The sequence below is a fragment of the Oncorhynchus keta genome, unplaced genomic scaffold (genome assembly GCF_023373465.1).
Source record: "Oncorhynchus keta strain PuntledgeMale-10-30-2019 unplaced genomic scaffold, Oket_V2 Un_contig_4646_pilon_pilon, whole genome shotgun sequence".
Taxonomy (NCBI): Eukaryota; Metazoa; Chordata; class Actinopteri; order Salmoniformes; family Salmonidae; genus Oncorhynchus; species Oncorhynchus keta.
In genome coordinates this window covers 15,001-30,724 of record NW_026287884.1, presented here as the reverse complement: position 1 = coordinate 30,724, position 15,724 = coordinate 15,001, and positions in this window count along the sequence as shown.

The window sequence follows — 15,724 nt, the reverse complement described above, 5'->3', positions numbered from 1 at the left end:
ACCCATCAACCCCTCTCAACATTCTAAATAACCCATAACCCATCTCTCACAGCCCTAATCCCATCCACAGGTCCATCTACCCATCAACCCCTCTCAACATTCTAAATAACCCATAACCCATCTCTCACAGCCCTAATCCCATCCACGGGTCTCTACCCATCAACCCCACCCAGCTATCTACCTGGGGTCACAGCTACTAACATGTAGCAGCTACTCTACCTGGGGTCCATTAACATGTAAGCTATAACCCATTAACTACTCTGTAGCAGCCCTAATCCCACCTGGGGTCCATTAACCCATGAACCCCTCTCAGCATTCTACCTGGGGTCCATTAACATCTAGCAGCTAATCCCATCCTGGGGTCCATTAACATGTAGCAGCTACTCTACCTGGGACCATTAACATGTAGCAGCTACTCTACCTGGGGTCCATTAACTACTGAACATGTAGCAGCTACTCTACCTGGGGTCAACCCCAACTGAACATGTAGCAGCTACTCTACCTGGGGTCCATTAACATGTAGCAGCTACTATACCTGGGGTCCATTAACATGTAGCAGATCATACTTCTCAGTCTGTACACTGGGGTCCATTAACATGTAGCAGCTACTCTACCTGTCCATTTGTAGCAGCTACTCTACCTGGGTTTATTAACTACTGAACATGGCAGCTACTCTACCTGGGGTTTTCAACATGTAGCAGGGGTCTACAGATTGTAGCATATCTTCTCAGACCTGGGGTTGATTAACATGTAGCAGCTATAGGGGTATTAACATGTAGCAGCTTCTCCTGTTGATTAACATGTACAGCTATTGATTTGAGTTTATTTTTAGCAGCAGGGGGGTATTTTAGCCTGTAGTTTCTCAAAGACAGGGGTTGATTAACAGGAACAGATGGGGAACAGGGATACTTTACCTGGAGTTTGTAACAGACAGGGTTGATGGGGTCCAGGAACATGGATATTGTAGCCTACCTAGTTTGTCAAAGACAGGGGTTGATGGGAACAGGAACAGGGATATTTTAGCCTGTAGTTTGTCAAAGACTGGGGTTGATGGGAACAGGAACAGGGATATTTTAGCCTGTAGTTTGTCAACAGAGTTTGATGGGGAACAGGGACATTGTAGCCTATAGTTTGTCAAAGACAGGGGTTGATTAAACAGGAACAGGGATATTCTAGCCTATAGTTTGTCAAAGACAGGGGTTGATGGGAACAGGAACATGGGATATTTAGCCTGTAGTTTGTCAAAGACAGGGGTTACCTGGGGTCATTAACAGGGATAGTAGCCTGTAGTTTGTCAATTAGACAGGGTAGCAGGGACTCTACCTGTAGTTTGGGGTCCATTAACATGTAGCAGCTACTCTACCTGGGGTTTATCAAAGACAGGGGTTGATGGGGTCAGGAACAGGGATATTTTAGCCTGTAGTTTGTCAAAGACAGGGGTTGATGGGAACAGGAACAGGGATATTTTAGCCTATAGTTTGTCAAAGACTTGATGGGAACAGGAACAGGGATATTTAGCCTAGTTTGTCAAAGACAGGGGTTGATGGGAACATGTAGCAGCTATTTTACCTGGGGTCCATTAACATGGGGAACAGGGATATTTCTTCCTATAGTTTGCAAAGACAGGGGTTGATGGGAACAGGGATAACATGTAGCCTATAGTTTGTCAAAGACAGGGGTTGATGGGAACAGGAACAGGGGTCCATTAACATGTAGCAGGGATATTTTAGCTATAGGTTTGTAGCAAAGACAGGGGTTGATGGGAACATGGAACAGGGATTAACTACTGAACATGTAGCCTATAGTTTGTAGCCTCTCTGCCTGGGGTTGATGGGAACAGGGATATTTTAGCCTGTAGTTTGTCAAAGACAGGGGTTGATGGGAACAGGAACAGGGATATTTTAGCCTATAGTTTGTCAAAGACAGGGGTTGATGGGGAACAGGGATATTGTAGCCTGTAGTTTGACAAAGACAGGGGTTGATGGGGTCAGGGATATTGTATCCTAGTTTGTCAAAGACAGGGGTTGATGGGGAACAGGGATATTCTACCTTCAAACATGACAGGGGTTGATGGGGAACATTAACTACTGAACATGTAGACCTAGGGTTGATCAAAGACTGGGGTCCATTAACATGGGGAACAGGGATATTAACATATAGTTTACTCAAAGACAGGGTTGATGGGAACAGGAACAGGGATACTCTAGCCTATCCAGTTTGTCAAAGACAGGGGTTGATGGGAACAGGAACAGGGATATTAACATGTAGCAGCTACTCAACCTGGGGTTGATGGGGAACAGGGATATTGTAGCCTGTAGTTTGACAAAGACAGGGGTTGATGGGAACATGGAGCAGCTATTTACCTGGGGTTTAACATGTCAAAGACAGGGGTTGATTAACTACTGAACAGGGATATTTTAGCCTGTAGTTTGTCAAAGACAGGGTTTGATGGGGCAGCTACTCTAGGTTTTAAAGACAATTGATGGGAAATAATATATGCTATTTAGCAGGTTTTATCAGCCAGTCATGGCATAGTTTGGTCCCGCCTAAGATTGGGGTGACACCTGGGGTCAACGTAACATCTAACAGGGATATTTTCCTATAGTTTGTCAAAGACAGGGGTTGAATAGATTACACGAAGAAGGAACAGATATTGTAGCCTATAGTTTGTCAAAGACAGGGGTTGATGGGGAACAGGGATATTTTAGCCTATAGTTTGTCAAAGACAGGGGTTGATGGGAACAGGGATATTTTAGCCTATAGTTTGTCAAAGACAGGGGTTGATGGGAACAGGGATATTTTAGCCTGTAGTTTGTCAAAGACAGGGGTTGATGGGAACAGGGATATTTTAGCCTATAGTTTGTCAAAGACAGGGGTTGATGGGAACAGGGATATTTTAGCCTCTTTATCAAAGACCAATTGTTGATGGGAACAGGGATATTTTAGCCTATAGTTTATCAAAGACAGGGGTTGATGGGGAACAGGGATTTTCCTGTGTTTGCTATGATGGGACTGAGGAGGATAAAGACAGGGGTTGATAGGAACAGGATATTTTAGCCTAGTTTAGAGACAGGGGTTGATGGGGACAGGGATATTGTAGCCTGAGTTTGTCAAAGACAGGGGTTGATGGAACAGGAACCAGGGATATTTTAGCCTGTAGTTTGTCAAAGACAGGGGTTGATGGGGAACAGGGATATTGTAGCCTGTAGTTTGTCAAAGACATGGGCTTTAGGAACAGGGATTTTTAGCCTATAGTTTGATGAGGAAGACAGGGGTTGAGGAACAGGGATATTTTAGCCTGTAGTTTGTCAAAGACAGGGTTGATGGGGAACAGGGATATTTTAGCCTATAGTTTGTCAAAGACAGGGGTTGATAGGAACAGGAACAGGGATATTTTAGCCTATAGTTTATCAAAGACAGGGGTTGATGGGGAACAGGATATTGGGGGAACAGGGATAGCCTATAGTTTGTCAAAGACAGGGGTTGATAGGAACAGGAACAGGGATATTTTAGCCTATAGTTTGACAAAGACAGGGGTTGATTGGAACAGGGATATTGTAGCCTGTAGTTTGTCAAAGACAGGGGTTGATAGGAACAGGAACAGGGATATTTTAGCCTATAGTTTCTCAAAGACAGGGGATTGATTGGAACAGGGATATTTAGCAAGGGTTTCGTTCTTCTGAGGAGGGGAGTAGGAGGAAGGAGGGATATTTTAACCTATAGTTTGTCAGAAGAGAGGAGGAGGAGTAGGAAGATCGGACCAATGTGCTTTAGTGAGGGTTTTAGTCCTCTGAGGAGGAGTAGGAGAGAGGAGGAGGAGTAGAAGAGAGGAGGAGGAGTAGGAGAGATCGGACCAATGTGCTTTAGTAAGGGTTTTCGTTCTCTGAGGAGGAGTAGGAGAGGAGGAGGAGTAGGAAGAGATCGGACCAGGTGCTTTAGGAGAGATCGGACCAGTGTGCCAGCAGGGTTTCGCCTCTTCTGAGGAGGAGTAGGAACCAGCAGGAGCCAATGTGCTTAACCAGAGCGTGGGACTAGTTACCAGCAGGTAGCCTAGTGGTTAGAGTGTTGGACCAGCAGGTAGCCAAGTGGTTAGAGCGTGGGACTAGTAACCAGCAGGTAGCCTAGTGGTTAGAGTGTTGGACTAGTGGTTAGTGGTTAGCGTTGGACTAGTAACCAGCAGGTAGCCTAGTGGTGGTGTTGGAGTAACCAGCAGGTAGCCTGGTGTTAGAGCGTTGGACTAGTAACCAGCAGGTAGCCTAGTGGTTAGAGTGTTGGACTAGTAACCAGCAGGTAGCCTAGTGGTTAGAGTTGTGACAGTAACCAGCAGGTAGCCTGGTGGTTAGAGCGTTGGACTAGTAACCAGCAGGTAGCCTAGTGGTTAGAGCAGGTAGTAACCAGCAGGTAGACTAGTGGTTAGAGTGTTGGACTAGTAACCAGCAGGTAGCCTAGTGGTTAGAGTGTTGGACTAGTAACCAGCAGGTAGTCTAGTGGTTAGAGCGTTGGACTAGTAACCAGCAGGTAGCCTAGTGGTTAGAGCCAGCAGGTAGCCTGGTGGTTAGAGCGTTGGACTAGTAACCAGCAGGTAGCCTAGTGGTTAGAGTGTTGGACTAGTAACCAGCAGGTAGCCTAGTGGTTAGAGTGTTGGACTAGTAACCAGCAGGTAGCCTAGTGGTTAGTGTTGGACTAGTAATCAGCAGGTAGCCTAGTGGTTAGAGTGTTGGACTAGTAACCTAGTGGTTAAGTGTTGGGCCAGTAATAATATTGATTGAATCCCTGAGCTGACAAGGTAAAAATCTGTCGTTCTGCCCCCTGAACAAGGCAGTTAACCTACTGTTCCCGGTAGGCCGTCATTGTGAATAATAATTTGTTCTTAACTGACTTGCCTAGTAAAATAAATGGTTAAATTAAAAAATGTTTAGCAGATGGTTTAGTTCGGCTGCTGCATGGTGCTCTATTCTTCGTGCCACTTCTGCATAGCTGTGTTGCTGGATAAATGTGGGTTTATGGGACAGCGAGGAATGACTGAGAAAATCTGAGTGCAGTGGGAAGATGTGTTTTGAGGAAGAATGGCCCCAAGTAGAAACCGTATTCTGCAGTCTCTGATGGCACAGAAATGTTCCCCCCAACGAGAGTGAGTATGAGCGCAGAAGATGATTTGGGCCCAGTGGGAGTTGTATTTTTTGAAGAAAATGGATCCCTACCTTTGGTAGTGAGTGAGTATGAGCGCAGAAGATGATTTGGGCCCAGTGGGAGTTGTATTTTTTGAAGAAAATGGATCCCTAACTTTGGCTGACCCATTTGTGGCTGGGTAGAAAATAAGTTGGGTGCTGTTAAATATGTGACGCTCAACATGGACAAGTGATGATTTCTTTTGTGTTTCTTCCGTCCAGAGGGAGCACTTCGCGTCACGTGAACAAGGACAAGACCTGTGACTTGCCTTGCTCTCCGGAGCAGGGCGCCTTTTAAAGAAGCGATTACTTACTGGGGTGGCGTTAAGTGTTAAATAGAAGATTCCCTATGTCTGTGACGCCCGCCATTTTGTGCAACACAGACCACGGCGGAGAACATAGTGAAACTAGAAGGCTGTGTCCTTTTGAGTTCTGAAGCCGAGTCTTTCACTGATAAAGTCATGTTGAGATATGTCACTTATCCAACTGAGCGCTTTTGTGCCGAACACACTGAGGTGTTTCAGATGCCAAGCTTATGGTCATGTTGCAGCAGTGTGTAGGAGGGACATTCCTAGATGTGAGAAGTGTGTAGGAGGACATGGGGACAAAGGAAGGTGTTGTATCGGTGGAAAAAAACTGTGTCAAATCAAATTGTATTTGTCACATACACATGGTTAGCAGATGTTAATGCGAGTGTAGCGAAAATGCGTGTGCTTCTAGTTCCGACAATGCAGTAATAACCAACAAGTAATCAAGCTAACAATTCCAAAACTACTACCTTATAGAGACACAAGTGTAAGGGGATAAAGAATATGTACATAAGGATATATGAATGAGTGATGGTACAGAGCGGCATAGGCAAGATACAGTAGATAGTATTGAGTACAGTATATACATATGAGATGAGTATGTAAACAAAGTGGCATAGTTAAAGTGGCTAGTGATACATGTATTACATAAAGATGCAGTAGATGATATAGAGTACAGTATATATGAGATGAATAATGTAGGGTATGTAAACATTATATTAGGTAGCATTGTTTAAAGTGGCTAGTGATATATTTTACATCATTTCCCATCAATTCCCATTATTAAAGTGGCTGGAGTTGAGTCAGTGTGTTATAATAATAATAATATATGCCATTTAGCAGACGCTTTTATCCAAAGCGACTTACAGTCATGTGTGCATACTCAATGTTAGTGGTGGCTGTTTAACAGTTTGATGGCCTTGAGATAGAAGCTGTTTTTCAGTCTCTCGGGTCCCTGCTTTGATGCACCTGTACTGACCTCACCTTCTGGATGATAGAGGGGTGAACAGGCAGTGGCTCGGGTGGTTGTTGTCCTTGATGATCTTTATGGCCTTCCTGTGACATCGGGTGGTGTTGGTGTCCTGGAGGGCAGGTAGTTTGCCCCCGGTGATGCGTTGTGCAGACCTCACTACCCTCTGGAGAGCCTTACGGTTGTGGGCGGAGCAGTTACCGTACCAGGCGGTGATACAGCCCAACAGGATGCTCTCGATTGTGCATCTGTAGAAGTTTGTGAGTGCTTTTGGTGACAAGCCGAATTTCTCGAATTTCTTCAGCCTCCCAGACCATCAGCAGAGAGTCCTGTCCTCCCAGGCCGTCAGCAGAGAGTCCTGTCCTCCCAGACCATCAGCAGAGAGTCCTGTCCTCCCAGGCCATCAGCAGAGAGTCCTGTCCTCCCAGGCCGTCAACCTGTTACAGCAGAGAGTCCTGTCCTCCCAGGCCGTCAGCAGAGAGTCCTGTCCTCCCAGGCCATCAGCAGAGAGTCCTGTCCTCCCAGGCCGTCAGCCCTGTCCTCCCAGGCCGTCAGCAGAGAGTCCTGTCCTCCCAGGCCGTCAACCTGTTACAGCAGAGAGTCCTGTCCTCCCAGGCCGTCAGCAGAGAGTCCTGTCCTCCCAGGCCGTCAACCTGTTACAGCAGAGAGTCCTGTCCTCCCAGGCCGTCAGCAGAGAGTCCTGTCCTCCCAGGCCGTCAGCAGAGAGTCCTGTCCTCCCAGGCCGTCAGCAGAGAGTCCTGTCCTCCCAGGCCGTCCAGAGAGTCCTGTCCTCCCAGGCCGTCAACCTGTTACAGAGAGTCCTGTCCTCCCAGACCGTCAGCAGAGAGTCCTGTCCTCCCAGGCCGTCAGCAGAGAGTCCTGTCCTCCCAGGCCGTCAGTTACAGAGAGTCCTGTCCTCCCAGGCCGTCAACCTGTTACAGCAGAGTCCTGTCCTCCCAGGCCGTCAGCAGAGAGTCCTGTCCTCCCAGGCCGTCAGCAGAGAGTCCTGTCCTCCCAGGCCAACCTGTTACAGCAGAGAGTCCTGTCCTCCCAGGCCGTCAGCAGAGAGTCCTGTCCTCCCAGGCCGTCAGCAGAGAGTCCTGTCCTCCCAGGCCGTCAGCAGAGAGTCCTGTCCTCCCAGGCCGTCAGCAGAGAGTCCTGTCCTCCCAGGCCGTCAGCAGAGAGTCCTGTCCTCCCAGGCCGTCAGCAGAGAGTCCTGTCCTCCCAGGCCGTCAGCAGAGAGTCCTGTCCTCCCAGGCCGTCAGCAGAGAGTCCTGTCCTCCCAGGCCGTCAGCAGAGAGTCCTGTCCTCCCAGGCCGTCAACCTGTTACAGCAGAGAGTCCTGTCCTCCCAGGCCGTCAGCAGAGAGTCCTGTCCTCCCAGGCCGTCAGCAGAGAGTCCTGTCCTCCCAGGCCGTCAACCTGTTACAGCAGAGAGTCCTGTCCTCCCAGGCCGTCAGCAGAGAGTCCTGTCCTCCCAGACCGTCATCAGCAGAGAGTCCTGTCCTCCCAGGCCGTCAGCAGAGAGTCCTGTCCTCCCAGGCCGTCAGCAGAGAGTCCTGTCCTCCCAGGCCATCAGCAGAGAGTCCTGTCCTCCCAGACCGTCAGCAGAGAGTCCTGTCCTCCCAGGCCGTCAGCAGAGAGTCCTGTCCTCCCAGGCCGTCAACCTGTTACAGCAGAGAGTCCTGTCCTCCCAGGCCGTCAGCAGAGAGTCCTGTCCTCCCAGGCCGTCAGCAGAGAGTCCTGTCCTCCCAGGCCGTCAACCTGTTACAGCAGAGTCCTGTCCTCCCAGGCCGTCAGCAGAGAGTCCTGTCCTCCCAGACCATCAGCAGAGAGTCCTGTCCTCCCAGGCCGTCAACCTGTTACAGCAGAGAGTCCTGTCCTCCCAGGCCGTCAGCAGAGAGTCCTGTTCCCAGACCATCAGCAGAGAGTCCTGTCCTCCCAGGCCGTCAGCAGAGAGTCCTGTCCTCCCAGGCCGTCAGCAGAGAGTCCTGTCCTCCCAGGCCGTCAGCCTGTTACAGCAGAGAGTCCTGTTCCCAGGAGCAGAGAGTCCTGTCCTCCCAGGCCGTCAGCAGAAATCCTGTCCTCCCAGGCCGTCAGCAGAGAGTCCTGTCCTCCCAGGCCGTCAGCAGAGAGTCCTGTCCTCCCAGGCCGTCAACCTGTTACAGCAGAGAGTCCTGTCCTCCCAGGCCGTTCCTGTCCTCCCAGGCCGTCAGCAGAGGCCGTCAAAGCAGCAGAGAGTCCTGTTCCCAGGCCGTCAGCAGAGAGTAAATACCTCCCAGTCCCTGTAGAGAGTCCTGTCCTCCCAGACTATTGTTTTCCTCCCAGAAACTGCAGATTTTGACATTAGCAAGAGTCCTGTCCTCCCAGGCCGTAGCAGAAAAGGCCGTCAACCTGTTACAGCAGAGAGTCCTGTTTCCCAGGCCGTCATGTTACAGCAGAGAGTCCTGTTTTCCCAGGCCGTAGCAGAGAGTCCTGTCCTCCCATCCGTTCCTGTCCTCCCAGGCCGTCAACCTGTTACAGCAGAGAGTCCTGTCCTCCCAGGCCGTCAGCAGAGAGTCCTGTCCTCCCAGGCCGTCAGCAGAGTCCTGTCCTCCCAGACCGTCAACCTGTTACAGCAGAGAGTCCTGTCCTCCCAGACCGCAGCAGAGAGTCCTGTCCTCCCAGACCGTCACAGCGAGTCCTGTCCTCCCAGGCCGTCAGCAGAGAGTCCTGTCCTCCCAGGCCAACCTGTCCTCCCAGGAAAGCAGAGAGTCCTGTCCTCCCAGGCAGCAGAGAGTCCTGTCCTCCCAGGCCAGCAGAGAGTCCTGTCCTCCCAGGTGCAGCAGAGAGTCCTGTCCTCCCAGGCCGTCAGCAGAGAGTCCTGTCCTCCCAGGCCGTCAGCAGAGAGTCCTGTCCTCCCAGGCCGTCAGAGAACCTGTTACAGCAGAGAGTCCTGTCCTCCCAGGCCGGAGCAGAGAGTCCTGTCCTCCCAGGCCGTCAGCAGAGAGTCCTGTCCTCCCAGGCCAGGCCGTCAGCAGAGAGTCCTGTCCTCCCAGGCCGTCAGCAGAGAGTCCTGTCCTCCCAGGCCGTCAGCAGAGAGTCCTGTTACCAGGCCGTCAGCAGAGAGTCCTGTCCTCCCAGGCCGAACCTGTTACAGCAGAGAGTCTCCTCCCAGGCCGTCAGCAGAGAGTCCTGTCCTCCCAGGCCGTCAGCAGAGAGTCCTGTCCTCCCAGAACCTTTTAGCAGAGAGTCCTGTCCTCCCAGGCCATCAGCAGAGAGTCCTGTCCTCCCAGGCCCATTATCAGCAGAGAGTCCTGTCCTCCCAGGCTGTTTTCCCAGGCCGTGGCAAAGAGTCCTGTCCTCCCAGGCCGTCAGCAGAGAGTTTCCTCCCAGGCCGTTGGAAGAGAGCCTGTTGAGGCCGTTAGCAGAGAGTCCTGTCCTCCCAGACCGTCAGCAGAGAGTCCTGTCCTCCCAGGCCGTCAGCAGAGAGTCCTGTCCTCCCAGGCCGTGCAGAGAGTCCTGTCCTCCCAGGCCGCAGTAAGCAGAGAGTCCTGTCCTCCCAGGCCATCAGCAGAGAGTCCTGTCCTCCCAGGCCGTCAGCAGAGAGTCCTGTCCTCCCAGGTCAGCATTTGTGGGTTTGATTGCAGGCTCAAAAAAGTTTGGGGTCACTTAGAAATGTCTTTGTTTTTGAAAGAAAAGCACTTTTTTCCATTAAATACAGTGTAGATGTTGTTATTGACTATTGTTCTGATTTTTACATTATTTTTTAAAAAAATTTTTACCCTGCTATTCCAATTGTTTTAGTAGTACTATCTTGGCTCATCACTACAACTCCCGTACGATCTCGGGAGAGACGAAGGTCGAAAGTCATGCGTCCTCCGATACACAACCCAACCAACCCGCACTGCTTCTTAACACAGCGCGCATCCGACCCGGAAGCCAGCCACACCAATGTGTCGGAGGAAACACCGTGCACCTGGCACCTCCCGCCACAGGAGTCGCTGGTGCGCGATGAGACAAGGATATCCCTACCGGCCAACACCTCCCTAAACCGGGAGGACGCCTCCCTAAACCGAACACTAGGTGTGGGAGGACCTCCCAGTCGGACCAGAGCTGAGCAACCCAGAGTCTCTGGTGGCACAGCGTACATTAACCACTGCACCACCCGTGCAGATTTTTAATGGAATATCAGGCGTACAGAGGCCCATTATCAGCAACCATCACCCTGTTTTCCAATGGCACATGGCAACTAATAAGTTTATCTTTTTAAAAGGCTAATTGATCATTGAAAACCCTTTGCAATTATGTTGATGAACAGCTGTTCTGATTCTGAAGGCAGCATTAAAACTGGCCTTCTTTAGACTAGTCTAGCTGGAGCGTCAGCATTTGTGGGTTTGATTGCAGGCTCAAAATGGCCATTTCTTCTGCTGGTCTATTCTTGTTCTGAGAAATTAAGGCTATTCCATGCGAGTAATTGCCAAGAAACTGAAGATCTCGTACAACGCTGTGTACTACTCCCTTCACAGAACAGCGTGAACTGGCTCTAACCAGAATAGAAAGAGGAGTGGGAGGCCTCGAAGGACCACTGAGCAAGAGGACAAGTACATTAGAGTGTCTAGTTTGAGAAACAGACACCTCACAAGTCCTCAACTGGCAGCTTATTAAATAGTACCCGCAAAACACCCGTCTCAACGTCAACAGTGAAGAGGCGACTCCTGGATGCTGGCCTTCTAAGGCAGAGTTCCTCTGTCCAGTCTCAACGTCAACAGTGAAGAGGAGACTCCTGGATGCTGGCCTTCTAGGCAGAGTTCCTCTGTCCAGTCTCAACGTCAACAGTGAAGAGGCGACTCCTGGATGCTGGCCTTCTAAGGCAGAGTTCCTCTGTCCAGTCTCAACGTCAACAGTGAAGAGGCGACTCCTGGATGCTGGCCTTCTTGGCAGAGTTCCTCTGTCCAGTCTCAACATCAACAGTCAACAGTGAAGAAGGCGACTCCTGGATGCTGACCTTCTAAGGCAGGTTCAGTCTCAGTTCCTCTGGCAGAGTTCCAGTCTCAACGTCAACAGTGAAGAGGCGACTCCTGGATGCTGGCCTTCTTGGCAGAGTTCCTCTGTCCAGTGTTTGTGTTCTTTTGCCCATCTTAATCTTTCTCTTTTTATTGGCCAGTCTGAGATATGGCTTTTTCTTTGCAACTCTGCCTAGAAGGTGCACAGCAGAGATTCAGACCTGAGACAGCATTGGAGTCTCTCTGACTCAATAAGTGACATCAATTCAATCAACCAATCAATGAAGACACTCTGTAAGATGTATACCCCCCCCCCACCACCCTCCAAAATGTTAAACAACAAATTGATTTGTGTGATGTAATTATCATTGTAATCCTGTATTACCTTTCTGTTCCTACCAGTGAGAACAGATCAGCATCAACACTTCTCCCAAAGCCCTTCCACGTTCCCTGACAAAGATTTTAAAAGCATTGGATTGGTGTAAAAGCATTGGCTGTAGGGAGTCTCCATCATTTTCTAAATCCATGACTGGGAGTGGATTTGGTGAGAAGGGTGGAGAATGGAAACTGCATCCATCCCTGGATGCTGAGCTCAGTCCAGTTCACTGTTGGAGAGAGAGAGACCTCTGCTGGTCACACAGACCAACTGCATCCCTGGAGGCCTAGCTCAGTCCAGTTCACTGTTGGAGAGAGAGAGACCTCTGCTGGTCACACAGACCAACTGCACCCCTGGAGGCCTAGCTGTCAGTTCACTGTTGCTCACCAGTTCACTGTTGGAGAGAGAGAGACCTCTGCTGGTCACACAGACCAACTGCATCCCTGGAGGCCAAGCTCAGTCCAGTTCACTGTTGGAGAGAGAGAGAGACCTCTGCTGGTCACACAGACCAACTGCATCCCTGGAGGCCAAGCTCAGTCCAGTTCACTGTTGGAAAGAGAGAGACCTCTGCTGGTCACACAGACCAACTGCATCCCTGGAGGCCAAGCTCAGTCAGTTCACTGTTGGAGAGAGAGATTCTGCTGGTCACACAGACCAACTGCATCCCTGGAGGCCAAGCTCAGTCCAGTTCACTGTTGGAGAGAGAGAGACCTCTGCTGGTCACACAGACCAACTGCATCCCTGGAGGCCAAGCTCAGTCCAGTTCACTGTTGGAGAGAGAGAGACCTCTGCTGGTCACACAGACCAACTGCACCCCTGGAGGCCAAGCTCAGTCCAGTTCACTGTTGGAGAGAGAGAGAGACCTCTGCTGGTCACACAGACCAACTGCACCCCTGGAGGCCTAGCTCAGTCCAGTTCACTGTTGGAGAGAGAGAGACCTCTGCTGGTCACACAGACCAACTGCACCCAGAGAGGAGAAACATCACTATGGAGTACCACAGTATGAGTCATCATACCCATTAAACCCAAAACGTTGGTTTACTTTAATGTAACTGTATGCTAGGTGGTGTTAATAGCAACTAGCTGACTCACTCAGTGCTAACATAATGTTAGCAGGCTGGTAGGGGCTAAAGTTAGCAGGCTGGTAGGGGCTAACGTTAGCAGACTGGTAGGGGCTAACGTTAGCAGGCTGGTAGGGGGTAAAGTTAGCAGGCTGGTAGGGGCTAACGTTAGCAGACTGGTTGGCTGGGGGGGTAAAGTTAGCAGGCTGGTAGGGGTAATGTTATCAGGCTGGTAGGGGCTAATGTTATCAGGGTGGTAGGGAATAATGTTATCAGGGTGGTAGGGGCTAATGTTATAAGGCTGGTAGGGCTAATGTTAGCAGGCTGGTAGGGCTAACGTTAGCAGGCTGGTAGGGGCTAATGTTAGCAGGCTGGTAGGGGCTAATGTTAGCAGGCTGGTAGGGGCTAATGTTAGCAGGCTGGTAGGGGCTAATGTTAGCAGGCTGGTAGGGGCTAATGTTAGCAGGCTGGTAGGGGATAATGTTATCAGGGTGGTAGGGAATAATGTTATCAGGGTGGTAGGGGCTAAAGTTAGCAGGCTGGTAGGGGGGCTAATGTTATAATACTGGTAGGGCTAAAGTTAGCAGGCTAGTAGGGCTAAAGTTAGCAGACTGGTAGGGGCTAACGTTAGCAGACTGGTAGGGGCTAACGTTAGCAGGCTGGTAGGGGCTAAAGTTAGCAGGCTGGTAGAGGGTAATGTTATCAGGCTGGTAGGGGCTAATGTTATCAGGGTGGTAGGGAATAATGTTATCAGGGTGGTAGGGGCTAACGTTAGCAGGCTGGTTGGGCTAATGTTAGCAGGCTGGTAGGGCTAAAGTTAGCAGGCTGGTAGGGCTAAAGTTAGCAGGCTGGTAGGGGCTAAAGTTAGCAGGCTGGTAGGGGCTAACGTTAGCAGACTGGTAGGGGCTAACGTTAGCAGGCTGGTAGGGGGTAAAGTTAGCAGGCTGGTAGGGGGTAATGTTATCAGGCTGGTAGGGGCTAATGTTATCAGGGTGGTAGGGAATAATGTTATCAGGGTGGTAGGGGCTAAAGTTAGCAGGCTGGTAGGGGCTAATGTTATAATACTGGTAGGGCTATCGTTAGCAGGCTGGTAGGGGCTAACGTTAGCAGGCTGGTAGGGGCTAAAGTTAGCAGGCTGGTAGGGGCTAATGTTAGCAGGCTGGTAGGGGCTAATGTTAGCAGGCTGGTAGGGGCTAATGTTAGCAGGCTGGTAGGGGCTAATGTTAGCAGGCTGGTAGGGGATAACGTTATCAGGCTGGTAGGGGCAAATGTTATCAGGCTGGTTGGGCTAATGTTAGCAGGCTGGTAGGGCTAAAGTTAGCAGGCTAGTAGGGCTAAAGTTAGCAGGCTGGTAGGGGCTAAAGTTAGCAGGCTGTACAGACAACACCTGCCTCTCAGGTTCTGGACCCTAGACAGAGCAACCTCTCAGACTCTAGACAGAACAACCTCTCAGACCCTAGACAGAACAACCTCTCAGACTCTAGACAGAACAACCTCTCAGACTCTAGACAGAACAACCTCTCAGACTCTAGACAGAACAACCTCTCAGACTCTAGACAGAACAACCTCTCAGACTCTAGACAGAACAACCTCTCAGACTCTAGACAGAACAACCTCTCAGACTCTAGACAGAACAACCTCTCAGACTCTAGACAGAACAACCTCTCAGACTCTAGACAGAACAACCTCTCAGACTCTAGACAGAACAACCTCTCAGACTCTAGACAGAACAACCTCTCAGACTCTAGACAGAACAACCTCTCAGACTCTAGACAGAACAACCTCTCAGACTCTAGACAGAACAACCTCTCAGACAGGTATAGACAGTCTCTAGACAGACAGGTATATACAGTCTCTAGACAGAACACCCTCTCAGACAGGTATATACAGTCTCTAGACAGACACAGTCTCTAGACAGGTATATACAGTCTCTAGACAGGTACAGAACAGTCTCTCAGACAGGTATATACAGTCTCTAGACAGAACATCCTCTCAGACAGGTATATACAGTCTCTAGACAGAACAACCTCTCAGACAGGTATATACAGTCTTTAGACAGACAGGTATATACAGTCTCTAGACAGAACATCCTCTCAGACAGGTATATACAGTCTCTAGACAGACAGGTATATACAGTCTCTAGACAGAATAACCTCTCAGACAGGTATAGACAGTCTCTAGACAGAACACCCTCTCAGACAGGTATATACAGTCTCTAGACAGAACATCCTCTCAGACAGGTATAGACAGTCTCTAGACAGAACAACCTCTCAGACAGGTATAGACAGTCTCTAGACAGAACATCCTCTCAGACAGGTATAGACAGTCTCTAGACAGAACACCCTCTCAGACAGGTATATACAGTCTCTAGACAGAACATCCTCTCAGACAGGTATATACAGTCTCTAGACAGACAGGTATATACAGTCTCTAGACAGACAGGTATATACAGAACACCCTCTCAGACAGGTATATACAGTCTCTAGACAGAACACCCTCTCAGACAGGTATATACAGTCTCTAGACAGAATAACCTCTCAGACAGGTATATACAGTCTCTAGACAGAATAACCTCTCAGACAGGTATATACAGTCTCTAGACAGACAGGTATAGACAGTCTCTAGACAGAACACCCTCTCAGACAGGTATATACAGTCTCTAGACAGAATAACCTCTCAGACAGGTATAGACAGTCTCTAGACAGAACAACCTCTCAGACAGGTATAGACAGTCTCTAGACAGAACATCCTCTCAGACAGGTATAGACAGTCTCTAGACAGAACAACCTCTCAGACAGGTATATACAGTCTCTAGACAGAACAACCTCTCAGACAGGTATATACAGTCTCTAGACAG